The 16,848-nt window shown below is 44.0% G+C and overlaps 1 protein-coding gene across 1 annotated transcript in view; it reads right to left on the bottom strand.

Moving 5' to 3' along the window:
- The window catches only part of gabbr2 (gamma-aminobutyric acid (GABA) B receptor, 2), a 182,141-nt gene that overhangs the window by 97,060 nt on the left and 68,233 nt on the right, over positions 1-16,848 (bottom strand). The gene's annotated exons all lie outside the window — the stretch shown is intronic.

The following is a 16,848-nucleotide window of genomic DNA, read 5'->3' as shown; positions in this document are numbered from 1 at the left end:
TGATCTTCTTCTGCATAGTGAAGTCGGTTTGTGCGTGGGCTGCGCCAGTGTAAGCAGACTATACTCACATACAGTATTTATGCATATCTACGCATAATAGCAGATCATGATGTGGCTGAGTCGAGCGTGTGTTGGTGGGAAACTGCAGACTGTGCCTCCGATTGTAGAAACAGATGAGGCGGCGCAGCGGAGTCATCTCATTTTAAAGTTGGGGGTTAAATGGAGGGAAGTGAATGTGCTCGACTCGGCTGCAATTTAGCTCCGCAAAGTGAGAGTGATGGAGAGCATATTGCTACATGGATTGACTACAAGGCTAGAGATCAGATGCACTAATAGCACACGGAGAACAAAGTGGCTCCGGGTGCACGACGGGATGTATGGGGATGGGAATACTGCAGCTTCTAACCTGCTACATGTGAGGAACAGTGAGTTACATGCACACGTAAACCTGCACACATAAACGTGCAGATGGGCATCACAATCGATTAAACAAGGTATTGGTTTTTCATTTTTCCAAATGGCTGAGAGCTATCTGAGATGAGACACATTAGCCATGTGTGTGTGTGTGTGTGTAGCGCAGTTGTGTCTAAGTGTGTTGTGTGAGAGCCGGAGGACAGGAAGTGGAGGCTGATAGCGGTGAGGCTGGTAAACAGATGATATGAGTACATGCAGATAGGAGAAGAATCCAGAGTGATAATTGCGGCCTTTTGACCCCCATTACAGTGATCATTGTGGGGAATTACACAGAGAAACATGATGACAAACAAAATCTTGTGTTGTACTGATGCTGATAAAAATGATGGGGAAAGGGAACATTTGCTTTCTGTTACATAAATGTGACAGAAAAATGTTATGTTACATATTCTGTGTCTCCGCCCATATGCTCGGCTCTCTCACTGTACCGTACTGTTGCAGGATATTGCACATCATCACATGCTGCCTGCTAACTGACCTCCAGACAGGAGAGTGATGTGGCGGTCGCCTCCTCTCTAATAGCTTGTGGCCTGCTGCAGCCCCTGCTCTCACACGTCAATCATCTTAAAGCTAATGCCAACAGGTACACACCCACCCGTGCACACCGGGTTGAGTGATGTTCTGTTTAGACTTGTCAGCCACGCACAACAGCCCAACACATCACTCTCATCTCAGGTCAATCGCTTGGACCTGGTTATCATGCCCCCAGCCTCTCAGACGCCACAGCTGCTAGCTTGACTGTCAGAATAAGAGCCCCCTGTGAGTACAAATACTGGATTAAATAAGACTTGAAGGGCATTTTTAAATGATTAAGATGATGTATTACCTTTACATTTTGAATTCAGGCTTGCTCCTGCAACAGCAAATCCCGTGCACACCCACCCGCATCCTCTAAACCTGCTTCACACGCCGTGATGTTTGCACCGGCCTCGTCTGAGCACTTGATTGCACATGCACATTGCCACTAAACCTGTGCTGTGCAAGCGTTCAACCTTTTTTCTGCGCTGTGTTCAATGTTTGGCTTCCCTGCACGAGCATTCAATCACACACGCACCGCTTGCTGGAAATCGCTGCCGGGCGAGGCGGAGGCTTTCATTTGCTCTCCGTGCATGGATATCTCACCCACACGCAACGCCTCCTCTACCGAGGCTGTCCTTGTTCAGCTTCGGTCCAGACAAGTGTGACAAGAAGGGAGAACAAGATGTGCAGAGAGAAGGTGAGGAGTTTCCTTTTTACAAAATCATCAATTAAACTTTGAATAATCACAAAATCCAAGATATAAGGCCCAAGCTGAAAGGCTAAGGCTCCAGTAGTCTCTGATAGGCTAATGGTTGATCATCTCACTTGTTAATGCTGTGCTAAGGAGCTCAGATTAGGATGCTTAGGCTCTGAAGCTGACCACTTAAGGCTGCATCACTGCGCAGGCTGCATGTGGAGTCAGCTTGTGGGCTCTACTCTAAGGTCAGGAGTGTGTTCAGGTGCTTGACACAACTTGTAAAATTGTTGTAGAGGAATTCTGCAGCTTGATTAGTCTATAAAATGTTGTCACGTCAAAAGGTAAAGGGTTAGGATGTAAATATTCTTGGTTTTATTGGCAATTAAGTCGTAACCTGAGGCTGCAAATCAAATGAGACAGGAAGTAGTCCCCCTCTCCTGCCGCTTCTTACATCAGCAAATCATTCGCAGGGGCCTATTTGTCAGACATTACATACATGTGTGTTTGGCATGTTAGATATGACAGATCCATGGGTCATTAATCAATAAAAGGTGTCACTTGTCGAGAAGTGAGAAGCAGTAAAGAAGGGACACCCCCGCCCCCCTCTCGTCCTGATGAGACAAGCTTTTAGGACCGGGACATTTTTCACGTGGCCATCTGTCGACATGCCGTCCTTGAACGACGGAGACGAGCGGCAGTGAAGCATCGCTATCAGGAACAGGATCGTAGGGGGGGGCGGGGGACTTTTTCTTATCGATCCAGAGGATGCGATTCCTCCTTAAGGTACAGCTTGAGAAATTAAGAGAAGCATGTCTGACATAAATTTATTTACAACGACACCACACGAATATCGCAGTTTTTCTAGCCGTATTTCATCACAGCGTTTGTGAGTGATTTCCATTTTTTTGGGTCTGACTCATAGTATCACTGCATGCCCATACAGAGAAATCAGTGAATACTAAAGGGGGAGGTGGGAGGAGTGGGCTATGAGTGATGGTATTCTGCCGCCTGGCTCCATAACTGTTCTATTTATAAATTGAGATTTGATACCGTAACCTGAAATCTCACTGTGCTCCCTGCTGCTGCCACTTGGCTGCCTATGAATGATTAATGAGCAGATGCTGAACTGTGGAGGCCATTATTGTTCTTTCCTCTCTCTCCCCTCCCCTCCCCTCCCCTCCCTCCCTGCCTGCCTGCCTCTCGTCTCCATCCATCGCTCTATACGCTGATTCCTTCAGGGAAGCGGGGGGATTACATTGCATGAGCTAGTGTTTTTACTCTGCTTACTTGGAAAGGTTCAAGTGAACACAGTGCAAGAAAGTGTTGATGTCAAGATATTTACAATTAAAGGGATGCTCCTGCCAAAAGCATCTTTTCCCCCCTGTAGACTTTAAAGGTGGCTGTAAAAACTGTGGTCAGCTCCAAAGGCTCTAAAAAACTTACTGTAGTTTCATCAGGTGTCAGTTCAGTTTGACATTTGTGGAATAAACTATCTTGCAGATTAATCATGCTGGAAGAGACGATGCCACTCATATGAAGTTGGAGTTAGCAGCCTGTTAGCTTAGCTTATCTAAAGCCCTAAATAAACACGTTGAATCTCATTTGTCTTTTCTGTAAAAAAAAACTGTGTAGAAACAACTCAATGTGGTTTAAAGGTGGGTTTATGTGCCAGACTGTTTCTTGGCAAATCACAGCAACTTCCTGGAGTCTTGTCGTCACTCTGAGGTTGCCAGTGAAGAAGTTGCCAAGAAATAGTATACGCACCATTTTAGCAGCCTAAATATAACAAACTCGATGTAGTACAACAGTGTTACAGTTCCTGTTGCTGCTGCTTTCTTCTAGCGAAGCACATACAAACTTTCAGAGGCAACTTTTATGGTTCTCAAGGGTTTTTAAAGGTCAAATGATTTGAAAAAAGATACCTCCAAAATAAAGTTGTTATGATCAGAATTGTTGTATAAAGCACAAAGGCCTGTAAACATCCCTTTCCCTCCTACTCTCCACATGCAGTCACCTTTTTTTATCGCCTTCTCTCTTTTTTCTCTTCCGGGCAAAAAAAAGTAAGTACACACGTATTTCAATGTCAAAACCACAGGCTGTATAAATAATGGCCGTAGCCACCGTGACGTCACCCATTGGTTTCTGGACTGCGTTAATGAAGCCTCAAGTTCTGGATATGGCCGCTGCCATGTTGGATTTCTGGAACCAGAAGTGACTGTTTGGATGAGAGGGCGGTGCTGGAGAGGAGCGAGGGGTTGGCAAACGCCATGTCATCAAAGCTAAACAGTCTGTCTCTGTGGCTGATCCATTAGCTGGTGAACGAGCTAGTTCAACTTCCTGATTCTTTTTGTGGTGGTGACTGACTGCAGTTTTTTATTTATCAGACTAAAGAAGTAGCGAGAGAGCGAAAGAGCGGCGAGTGAGCCGCACATACCGGGAAACGTAAAACAACCGGTTTACTCGTAAACCGTAATCTCTTCGGGGAAAAGCCCAACGATTCCTGACTCACAGCGAAAGCACAAACAAGGCGATGGCAAGTTCAGTGACTGTGCGACTGTGTTGACGTCTAGCATATATCCAGCTGTCACTCAAGTGACCCCGCCCCTATAAATTAAGGCTTAATACAGTTATCTTGAATAGTAAAAAAGAGCTATGTATAACATGTTTATTTCTGCTGTACAAATGGGCATTTTCCCCTCTGCCATAATGTTATTTCTTGTTTTCTGGAACCAGCCTCAAGTGGCCACTCGAGGAACTGCAGCTTTGCCGCTCGATCCAAACCCTCCCTGTATTCCCCTGCTGTTACAAATCTTCCTGCCAAAGCAAACAAAATGAGAGGAAGCGGCATCTGAGTAGGACGAACGTGTTTACAGCAACTCAGTTATGCATTCAAATATCTGACAAATCTCACAGTGTAATATTCTTTCTATAATAAGTGATGTATGGGCAGCGCAGGGGAAGCCCACACACAGGCGATTCATGTTGTGAGTGGGCAAACATTTCACTGGAGACAGCCAGTATTTGCAAATTACTATCTTTTAAGTTGGCAGACATCTCGCTTCCCTCTCTCTCCGTCTCTCCTATGTGCTGCAGAGAGCATTTACAGCCCATACTTATGGGACTCCCATCCGGACCAATAATATTCAGATGTGACTCTTCCCCCTTTTCAATTCAATTGTTAATGAAGGCATGGATAAATAAGGAATGGGTACACAGAGGAGACATGGCATGCGGGGGGAGACAGGAAGAGGAGAGTCAGTGCCAGAACGAGAGGATGACGCTGGGAACACCCAGATGGTTTTCATGAGCAACGTTATCTCCCTCTTATTGTTTTGTTCTCCTGTACATCGTCTGTCTTTTTTTTTTCAACGCTCTCCAGGGACGACGGAGTGTAGTTTTCACACAACAAGCACATGAGACAGGAGAGGATGCTCGGTTGATTGCTCATGAAGTGTCATTGCAGGCTTTGCCCAGCAGAGACTGCACACACAAGTTTATACTCCAATCTGTAAAATCTCCCTGTCTTTCTTTAAACCTGCCCTGATTGATTGATCAAACATTACATCATTATTATACGTCTATAAAGTCTTAAATATCACTACATAAATCCATCGTAGCTCTGGCTCTAACACGTCTGCCTGTGTGAGCATCTGTGCGTCACTACCAGACATCCTTGGCCGCTCAAGCAGAGGATTCCATTACAGACATTACAGGCGATATTGAATCTAATACAGCGCTGTTGGAGATCCAGCGACTCGTCCCAAGTCTGTGGTGGGAGCGAACGCTATAATTGGCTATACCTTCTTAAGAAGGCTCCCCTGATGTCAATACCACCCAGACCACCAAGCCCATTTCCCTCTTTCCCCCTCCTACTTCCATTCACAAAAAAAAGACAATAACGTAATCCTGAAGATTTATCGGGACAGCTCTCACCCTCCCCTCTCCTCTCCTCTCCCTCTCCCTCTGTCTCTCATCTTTCCTTCTCTCTTCATCTCTCTCCATTAGACGGCTAATTTGATTCGCAGGCTATCTGTTCTCTACTTACAGCACGGGAAGAGACAGCCCGGAGATATCAGTGGGGAGATGAAGAGGAAGAGCATGCTTTTACATACCGGTGTTTCCATCGCGTTATTTAAACATGTGATAATAACTTCACACAGCTAATGACTCCAAAAAGTCACTGCAGTCTTGCTTTAAAGGGTATGTAGTCTGTTTTAGCCAGGAGGTTTGGAGTGTTGTGTTTGGGTCAATCATAACTAATGCGATGTTCTCTGCAGATATCAACTAGATTAAAACGTTTGGATGACCAGGAAAGGACAGTGGTTGGTTGGTAAATAACTTAAAAACTGTAATTTGCTTTCTTTGTGTAATTCCACGGCCTGCATGGTGCTGCAGTGGTTAGCGCTGTTGCCTCAGAGCTAGAAGGTTCCTAGTCCAAGTCCCGGTTCGGACGCAGTGGGCCTTTCTGTGTGGCGTTTTGCATGTTCTCCCCGTGCATGCGTGGGTTCTCTCTGGGTACTCCGGCTTCCTCCCACAGTCCGAAGACACGCTCCTTAGGTTCATTGGTGACTCTAAAATTGCCCGTAGGTGTGAAAGGTTGTCTGTCTCTACGTGTCAGCCCTGTGATTGACTGGCGATCAGTCCAGGGTGTAACCCGCCTCTTGCCAAGTGACATCTAAGATAGGCTCCAGCCCTTCTGTGACCCTGAACAGGATAATTGGTGAATGGATAGATGGATGGATGGATGGATCCATGAATGTAGAAAAACAGCAGTCACTGCATCTTACAGTCAATCAAAAATAATACATTACACCATTCATAATTTAAGACTGTAGCTCAGTCTGTAGGGAGCTGGCTTTGGAACCAGAGGGTGGCTGGTTCAAGTCCCAGTACGAACCAAGCGTGGAATTGGGACTAGCTGTCAAGGTGTCCACCGAATCCCCCATGGAGCATGTTCATGTGCATCTCTCTATTAGTGCATGTCCATAGAGTCTATAGAGTTTGTGCATGTGTGTATCTCGGACATCTGTGTAGCATGGTTTCAATAACAGAGTGAAAACACTGAATTTCCCCTCTGGATTAATAAAGTATGTCTTCTTCTTCTTCTTGTATAAATCCGTTGACACAGGGACACCCTAGAAAGATTCTTTGTTGTATAAGAGAAAATTAAATGCATAATGAATAAAAATATGCGAGCAGCTTTACAACTGTTCAACTTCCTCACACTTAAATATGTCTGCCATCATATTCCATTCATCAGGAAATAGAAGGAGAGAGTTAAACCTCCTCTTTTGTAGTCGGGGCTAGAACGCAATGCTATCACTGCCTGATCGGAGATGAGTCTCTGCAGGGAATGTATTATTCATCACTCTATTAAGATGTACTGAGGAATGACAACAGACTTGTTGGTACAAAGATGAGCTGTATACCTGCCTATGTTGAGTGTTGGACATGAGACACATGAAATGCATATGTAATTTATGTCAGATACATGATGTTTAACTATTTATATTCTCCATACTCATCAATACTCACATAGCAAAGATTCTGTGTGTTATTAAAGCAGGCAATGCACCTTGTTTGACAGAGAAAAAACCGGGGAGTGTGATTTGTTTTTGAAGAGATCTGAAGAGTCTGGAGGAAAAATGGACGAGACAGCAGAGGACACAGGAAGTGGTGGAAAAATATCTGCAGTTACGTTTGAAGTACAAAAACAAGGCGTGAGTGACAGCGCGCTCAGGAACTATTCTTACCCCCTGAAATCTATTCTGAGGAAGACTCGTGGATTCTGCAATGACTCAGTGAAAAACAAGAAGGAAAATAGCCTCTTTAAAAACACAAACTGCTCCCAGATAGATTCAGCAGCAGCATGCTCTGTAATCTAACATCCATATTTCCATCAGCAGCACGATGTGTGAGTCTGGACACCAGCGTTACAAAAAAAAAAAACACCGTAGTTTAATAAACCACAGGGGGACAGAGTTCAATAATCAAATGTGGCTCTTCGCTCGGCCCTCATTTTCCAACATGTGACCTGCTGTGGGCTCGCTGGATTATTGCTAACAGATTATTTCTCCAGAAGCGGAGGGGAGCCGCGCTCGATGGCTTCACTCGGCCGGGGACGGCGCTCCCCCCTGAGATGAAAATGAGACGGAAGCTGGACACCAAACCACTTTTTTGTGCCTTTATGAAATGTCCAATTTTTTTCCTAATTTCATAGCAAGTCTCCATAACACGAGGTTAAAACCAGGAAGAGCCCAGTTCCTCTCTGCCCTCACCCTATGTGTCAAGCGTGACGCTCATCTGAACGAACAGCAATTAAAAAACGACCATAGTTGACAAGTGACATACATGTCTCCTCTCACCACACAATATGCTGCGTTCGTCATGCTACAGCTCCTCATAATAACTATGCTGGCTTTATGTCTACATAACATACACACAGGATATCCCATTTCCTGTGAAGCGTTTTGACATCCGACATTGGAGTATTTGATCAACATTATGTCCACCTGCCTAATATTGTGTCGCTCCCCCTTTTGCCACCAAAACAGCCCTGACCCGTCGAGGCATGGACCCCACAAGACCTCTGAAGGTGTGCTGAGGTATCTGGCACCAAGACATTAGCAGCAGATCCTTTAAGTCCTGTAAGTTGCGAGGTGGGGCCTCCATGGATCAGACTTGTTGGTCCAGCACAGATGCTCGATTGGATTGAGATCTGTGGACCCTATTACAGGTTCACCGGTTTTCCTTCCTTGAACCACTTTTGGTGGTTGGTGCTGACCACTGCAGGCCGGGAACACCGCACAAGAGCTGCAGTTTCGAAGATGCTCTGACCCAGTTGACTAGCCATCACATTTTGGCTCTTGTCAAAGTCGCTTACATCCTGACTAGGGATGCACGATATTATCGGCACGTTATCGGTGATCGGCCAACACGCCGATATCCGCCGATATAATTGACTGATAAAATAATGGGCTGCTGCATACTTGATTAAATGCCCGACCTCGGCGCAATGTCCCCGGCGCGAAGAAGACCTGCGCTGCGCAGCGTGATGACGTCACGTGTGTCTACCTGCAGCATGAGAGAGCTAGAAGCCAAAATGTCCGTGGTGTGGAAGTTTTTCAAAGTGTCCGAAATAGAAAGCAAAAAAATCCAATATCGTGCATCCCTAACGCTTGAGCATCTACTTCCCCACACATAAACTTGCTGCCTAACATACCCCACCCACTGACAGGTGCCATTGTAACGAGATAATCAATGTTATGGCTCATCGGCGAGTCTTCTGTATGGCTGCTCTCTGACCACTTTTTTTCTTTTCGTCCCATCATTCACAGCTCCTCTGTTCTCCTCTCTCCTTCTTTGGTTTTGAGATAAAACTAGGAATGATGTTGGCAAGGCAGAAAGGGAAACTAAGAGGGGTAGAAAAAAAAGACTGAAGATGATTGTATAAAAGAAAAGGCTAAGAGGAGCGGGGCTTAGATTGAACGTGTGCATGTGTTGCATTTGGCGATAATTCAATCTAATTATATGAGGACACAGTTCTCATAATAAGATGTTATGGATTATATGATCAAATTAGTGAGAATATGCTTTTTTTATTGGCATTTCCTAAGGGATAAATTCAAGTGGATTTTAAATATATACATTTCTGGCTCCATAGAAATCCTGGATAATTGTTCTACAGTTACAGCAGTGGTGATCTGTCCATATCTACCACTCATACTATAATAGTATGTGCATGAGAAATACAGCCATTGGAGAAAGTTAGATACATGAAAGGGTGATTTAAGTTGGCATAATTAAGTAAAGCATATACAGGTCTAATGGACATCAGACAGAGTATTCTCCCCACATAAAACATCTCCTCTGGGGCCTCTGAGACCGGCCCTGGTGTATCGCTCAGTGCAGCCATCTGCTTCAGCCAACACACTGTGATTGCACTTTGCACAAGTATTGACTTTGTGTTAAATCCCAGCCTGCCACAGAAACTCACAGCACGCACCTTCTTGCACCCTTCTCCACCTCCTCCACATCCCCAGCACCATTTTGAGAGATCACATAGTAGCCTAAATAACATCACTCAACAACTTTAAATTGGCAGGAGTTGTTTCTAAGATAAAAGCGTTTAAGACACAGCTTCGTCTCAGCTGCCCGTGATTCTGTTGTTCCAAACACTCTGACTAAACACACTCCTTCTGTTTCCATCTTCTTGCACGACCCTCTGGAGATCACAAGAAGGGGCGTGCGTTGGTTTGCAAACACTGGCGAGGCAAGCACCCACCTGCTCTTCCATGGAGATCACTCATTGGTTCCTGGTGACCAGCTGATCTCCCTAAGTGCCACCTACACACCAATCCACATAACAATGTATCTTTTTTCAGACACTCAAAGATTCTTCTCCATGCCTTGGATACTCTATAGTTTAGTTCTGTGTAAGGCGACATCGTATTGTAGACAGCAACTAAAGGCCTTTCTGACACATGCATGTATCTAATGTATGAACACAGGCGACACGCATGCATTCAGACTCCCTCACCTCCCGTCTATTCTGCAGACTCTTCCCTCATCCCAGCTTCTCCCTCTGCTTTCTCACTGTATTAGTACCTTTATTTGATATTCACAAAATGCATTACCGTGCTGTGCAGCGTTCCTCGCCCTCAGGGGAAGCTGCACTTTGCCGGTTTCTCCGGAGAGGAGAGAGAATAGCAGATTCCTCTCCACCGCTCAACAGCCGTCCAGTCCTCTGGGCAACAAACTTCGCCGCCTCCCTGCTTGTCAGAACACCTCTTTGCCATGCAAATTGCTTTGTTTTTTTTCTCCCTGACACTCTCGCTCTTCCCAAGCATCCTCTCTGAGCAAAAAGGCAGTTTGAAAGGTCCTTTCTACCCATTTCAAAATTCAGCCTTTGCAAACGTCTGAGCTCATGCTGATACAGGAAATGCTGTGTGCTGGTAGATTTATGACCGAAGGGTCAAAGGGTTTTACAACTGGGGGCTTTTTGTAACTGTGGGATCGGCTGTGACAAGTTGAAATGGTTATAGCTGGGAAGCAAAGCGGCAGAACTGCAGGGTTCAATAATGATTGCTTTGTAGGGTCATTCATCGCTGTATGTTTCTGATTGAGGGGGTATATGTGAGTGTTTGCATGTTTTGTCAGCAGAAAAGCAAGCCTCCTTAGGGAGAATATTCAGCAACCTCCATAGCATAGTGCTCTGAGTAATGATGGTTTTCTATGACACCAAATGATGCATGTTTCTGTCTTTGGCTACATTTCCCCCATTTCCTCTTTCTCTCTCTCACAGCTTAATTTCATCCCTCCATACCACTTTATTTTATTCACCCGCCTCCACACCGAGTCAACTTCCACTCTGTGTGGATTTGACTGATGGAGCTTTGAGGGGAGTGGAAGCAGCGTTCACCTCCCTGGAGCGAGGCTGGAGGGAGGTTAGAACCTCCCCTCTGCTTCACACAGATACTCGGACTATAAAGCCGGTGGCCAGGTTTTCCACTCACATGCGTTAACCCGGAAGGAGCCCTACTGGGAGGCCGACATCAGTGAGATGCTGCTACACAGGGGCCATAGAGAGACGCCATGAAAACTGAGAACAACTTCTCAAAGGTGTTTATAGGTCACAGCTTATAAAAAAGTGGTTCAACGTTTACTAAAAAAGAGGTTGAAGAGTGGAGCTAAACAAAAAGTACTTGGTTCTGATCAACTTGCAAGAACTTTCACCTCCGCTCTGAGAAAAGCTGCTGCTGGAACGTCTTCTTATGAGTGTCTGCCACGACAAACACATTCCCAACAGTGGTTTGATAGCAATTCACGAGAAGCCAAAGTTGTGTTAATTCCTAAGAAAATGACTTCCCATTGTACAGCCACTGTAGTTCCATTACTGGAAGTGCTACAAAGGCAGGCGATATTCGAGGCTATAATCGAATCCAATAAGAAATACTTCTTGTTTATTTTCCCATTAGCAGTTTTGATTTGCTTTGGACAAAAAGCTCCATAAAAACCAACAATTGCAAAGAAATGCAACTGATTATGTTCTTCGGATCACTGCTTGCAAAAGTGATTCCACTTAATACTTCAAAATAAAAGTCCTGCATCAAGTACGATAATGGAATAAAATGCTTCCCTGATATAAATTGATGGACAAACAGAAGGTAGCAGATAAATAATAAAAATACACCCACACTATAACAGGATAGTCATGTCTACATGGCATCATAACAGACACAATCAAATGCCAACCCCTCATGGAGCTCATCAGGAAAATGCCTTGTTTGGAAGGAGACCTTCAGTAAAGCTACCTGCCACACACTTCCTCTCTCTCTCTCTCTCTCTCTCTCTCTCTCCCTTTCTCTCTCCTATAGTCGGACTGTGATTATAGCGCCATACAACGCGGCTCGTTCCCACACTCAGCATGCTGGGTATATCAGCTCATCTCCAAGACACAGGCTCCAAGGTCCTTCAATGTGAGACATGCCATTAGGTCTCTCTCTCTCTCTCTCTCTCTCTCTCTCTCTCCCTCCCTCTCTCTCTCTCTTCTTCTTCTTTGCTTCAACTCTCAGTTGTCATCGCTGTAACTCCACTTCGGTTTCCTGTATAGATGCAGTTTCCTTTGATGTTGTTTTGCGGAGAGTGCTGTGGTGGACTCGATGACCTACATGCTGTCTGTGTCAATATCATTTCAGACCATAAAACATCCTTCTTACACTCAAAAGGGGCCTAGGCAATAACCTGGAACTTTATAATTATCACAACTTATCTTATCCCAACTAAGAGAAGCTGTGTTCTACTAGAATCACACTTAAAAACAGCCATGTTTGTTGCTTGCTTCTAAACAGGTGGATGTGTGCCAGCCCTCTGAAATGTATCCCCCCATTGATTAACAGTTCAGTTGCCATAAGTCAAGGCAGTAGAGCAGGAGACACCTTGAGCAGCTAGCTATCAGTTGTAGTATTGGCACTTAAAAGAGACAAGTAAGAAGACATAAGTAACAGGACTGGAAATGAGCCAGGGTTTAAGCTTGTGTTCATGTGTAAATTATACGACCAAGAGAATTTAAGTCGTACTCTGACTTTTTGCATTCCTTAGTAATCATTCTTACCCATAAAGCAGAGGACACAAGGTCAAAGGGGAAAGGAAGAGAACTACAAGAAAGTTTACGTCCACAGTACATGAGCTCTGATTTAAAACAAGGAGAGTCTACAGTCAGGGTAGTCGCTAACCTCGGCAGTCCAACGTGTTCGCAATGACAGTGCTAGCACGTGTAAGATTTACCATGTTCACTTTCTTAGTTTACAAAATAAATAGTACTATAGTTGTAGTAATAGTAATAGTAGTTACTAAATAGTACTTTACACAAAGTAGAGGTCAGGGTCATGGGAATGTTATTACCCTAATGGCCACAAAAGTCACAAAAATGTGGCCAAATATTATATGTAGATGGCCCTCTTTGGCCACCAACTTTTATCTCCACACTGTGAGCCTTTGCCAACACATTAACATATCTCTAACTAGTGGTCGACCGATATGGGTTTTTCAATGGCCGATGCCGATATTTAGAGGGCAAGGCGGCCGATGGCCGATATCATGTTGTTGCTTATCTTTGCATTTGATAAAATACAAAACAAAATTGTCTGCATTATCTGCAAGTAGATCTGCATTCCATCTGCAGTACACTTATTTTAGATAAAAATATATCTACTTAATAAATGTCCACTGGTTATCAAAACACTAAACTTTGTAAAAAATGTAATTGATATATTTGAATGAAAAATAAATAAAGTTTTAGTGCACTTGAGAGACAACAAAAATTCGTAAACTTAACGTAAAAACATAAAAAATAAATAAACAATATTGTAGTTATTATTATTGAGTTAGGTGTTTAACTTCGGAGCCTTCCACTTTAAGAACAGTGGCCTTATGGGTGACGTATGCATGTGACGTCTGGCAGGTTTGTTATGGCAAGTGATCTGCAGCAGACTCCGTGAAGCGAATGCTTCAAGCCAGCCCCACAGACGAGGATGCCTGTGTAGACATATTTTGTTTAATATTGTGAGCGCAGACATCGGACGATGCCGAATATGTCAAAATGTCATTAATCGGCCCGATTAATGGGCCGACCCATTAATCGATCTATCACTAACCCTAACCTTACTGTTCCACAAACATCCTGAGTCCCTCGCACTAGCTGTAGTGAAGTTGATGCTCTGGTTCTTTATCTGCTGCAGCAGTGAGAGAGCTTGGTTTTAATGGAGGTATAGTGCCAAAAAATAACGATGATGGTGCCATGTTTACAAAGAACTTAAAAAAATATGTTTTCATTGTGTAAATGTTACATTTATTGAAATTACAGTTCAGGAATGTTGCGTTTAATTCGCATTTTGCAGTGTTTTTTATAGTCACAGTTTACTTTTTCACCACCAAAAAACTGCGTTTGGCCACCAAATTTCTGGGATTGATGGCTAATTGGTTCAGTGCTGAAAAATATTAGCATCTATCCCTGTCATGATGGCACAAAAGGAAAAGTCAGGGGAACACCAAAGAATCAATTTGATTGTCTTCCAGATATTTTAGCTCTGATTTAATTGGTGGAGCACCCAACCAAAATAGCGACTGACCAGGCAACATTTTATCACGAGAACCAGGCAGCTAAAAGTACAACCATGTAATCGGTTTATTTATTTAGTGTAAGTATGTACGTGTGTGAAAAGTACTATTAATAGTTACTTCTCAGCCATCCAAGGGAGAAGCTGACAGAAACGATGCCAATACAGAACCTCCACACAGCACAGATGTTGGTGTGGGTCTGAGCCCTGCAACTGAAGGAAAATTAATTACCAAGGGTCTGAGTCAATCAGCCATGGATTTTCAATTATCCTTCGAATGGTGGCCATGAAACAGCTTCAGCTGTGAAATACACTGTAGAGAGGTCTGAGAAAACAGAAGCAGAGTGGGGATTCATTTCAATGAGCTGCCCTCAACACAAGCTGAATTTTTCAATGATGACATCTGAAATCATCTGGCCTTTGCTGTGGAGAGCCACTCCACCGAGCAGGCCGAGGTAAAGAGAGAGAAACAAGAAGTGGCTGAGAACTTGCCATAGGGGTAATGCAAAGTCTGTCCAGCTCTACAGAAACCTCTCTCCCTCCCTCCCTCCATCTTACCTTCTTTACTCTCTCTGACTTTTCAATTTCCAGAGACCTGCAGGGGCCGAGAGGCGAGCTCAAAGAGGACTGTAAATTTTTAAAATTCCATCTCCTTTGCGAGGGAGACATGGCCGGGGTCTGAGGGGGGCTGGCAGTCAGACAAGGAACATGAAAGACCCCTGAGCTTGATGACACCAAAAACTGAATACCACTCAGACCTTCCTGCAGGGCGGTGGTACACTTGTGCAGAATGAAACTATGCTAAACAAGCGGCCTGATATTGCAGGGGTTGAGATGAAACTGTATATTTTCAGCCTGTTTTCTAATTATTCAAAGATGCTGAAGGATCTGATTTCCTACATTTTATGTTAACTTGTTTTAAAGTATTGTAAGTGCTCTGCTTCATGTGGGCCTACAGTTTCGCTGTCTGTTTTAATGTGTCTGTCTTTTGTAGCTGTCATTACATTTCCCCAAGGGAATGTCAAATGAAAATTAGCCAAGACGGCTGAACTTGCACATTTACAGAAATGTCTATTAACGTGGATTGTCCCTGTAACTTTAAACCATATAACTGAATAAGTACGGGAAGACCAGGGGTCCAAGAAGGTCTACTTTGACTTCAATCATTAATCAAGGTGTGGTTACTTAAAGATACCATCTTGAACTTTTTCATGTAAATACATTTATTTTAAGTCACTATCTATCACCAAACCAGTTAACACATTGAGCCTATTTCCCACTGATGAAAGCCTTTGCATTTGCAGTATATAGTAGTATTATGGACTGGCTGTCCGTGGCGACAGTCACGGAAAAAATCACAACCAGCGCCCAGTTAGTGACGCATTTTCCATCACCCAGCAGTGGTTGGTCTGCCAGAGAGCTATGTGGCTGCACTTCTGGTTTCTGTAAGCATTGCGAGGAAACAGTAATCTACTGGCTGAACAAACTAAGAAAAGATGGATGACAACAGATACAACTTCAAAAATAAGTGAGAATCCAAAGAAAAAGAAACAAATTCGACGCTCAGATGAAGGCAAACAGTCCAGAAACGAAAGCAAGGAAAATCAAGAGAACCATGACAAAGGGAGCCATCCGAAGACGTCTGGCTAAATCGGGAAGAGTGCTCCCGTAATTCCGACTATCACCAGTGAGTGGCCCTCAAGAGCAGGAAAACTTAAATATTCGAGAATGTAACCAATCTATCACCAAACTACAATCTTTTTCTAAGCTTAACCGAACCATGACCTAAACCTAACTAAGCACAGGACTCACAGGGTCTCTGATCACAGTTATGCACTTGTATGTAGCACTCTTTCACAACAAACAAAGTGGTAGGGAGCAGAATCCATGCAGCAACTAGGTCTTTAAGTCTCTAAAAATGCACTTGGTGGGGCGCTGGTTTAGCTCAGTTGGTAGAGCAGGCGCCGCATGTACAGAGGCCACAGTCCTCGACACACTGATCGCAGGCTTGACTCCCGATCTGCCCATCATTTGGTGCATGTCATCCCCCACTCTCTACTCCCCACATTTCCTGTAGATCTTCAGCTGTCCTCATGAAATAAAGGCAAAAGCCACAAAAATTATCCTTAAAAATGTCCTTGGAAAAGACAGACTTAAACATAAATTGTAGGAGGGATTGATGAAACTTTTCGTTACCATTTATACAGGCTATATAGGAAGAATGATACTAGATTAGGAATATATCTTTCCTCGTAAATTAAAACAAAAAGTCTTGTTAATGGATTGTATCATCTTTAGTCTCTGATGAACATGTTCGCAGGATTAAAGCCCCACATTTAACACAAAGGAGACCTTGCTCTACAGTATGCTGATGAGGAGAACTTCACCCCCATAATCTGCAAATATCCGTTTAGAAAAGCAGAGGCGTGTGTTCGAGGGTTCACCGCTTACCCCATAATTATTCCAATTAAGCTGATTACTCCTACTGTTCTCTGCCGGTGGGGGGAAAGGAAGTAATGCCACAACAGAGCCTGAATATCA

The sequence above is a fragment of the Semicossyphus pulcher genome, unplaced genomic scaffold, assembly GCF_022749685.1.
Source record: "Semicossyphus pulcher isolate SPU_LCO1_2020_fin unplaced genomic scaffold, fSemPul1.0.p SCAF_5, whole genome shotgun sequence".
NCBI classification, from domain to species: domain Eukaryota; kingdom Metazoa; phylum Chordata; class Actinopteri; order Labriformes; family Labridae; genus Semicossyphus; species Semicossyphus pulcher.
Note: the sequence above shows the minus strand (reverse complement) of the source record. Positions and strands in the feature narration are given on the sequence as shown.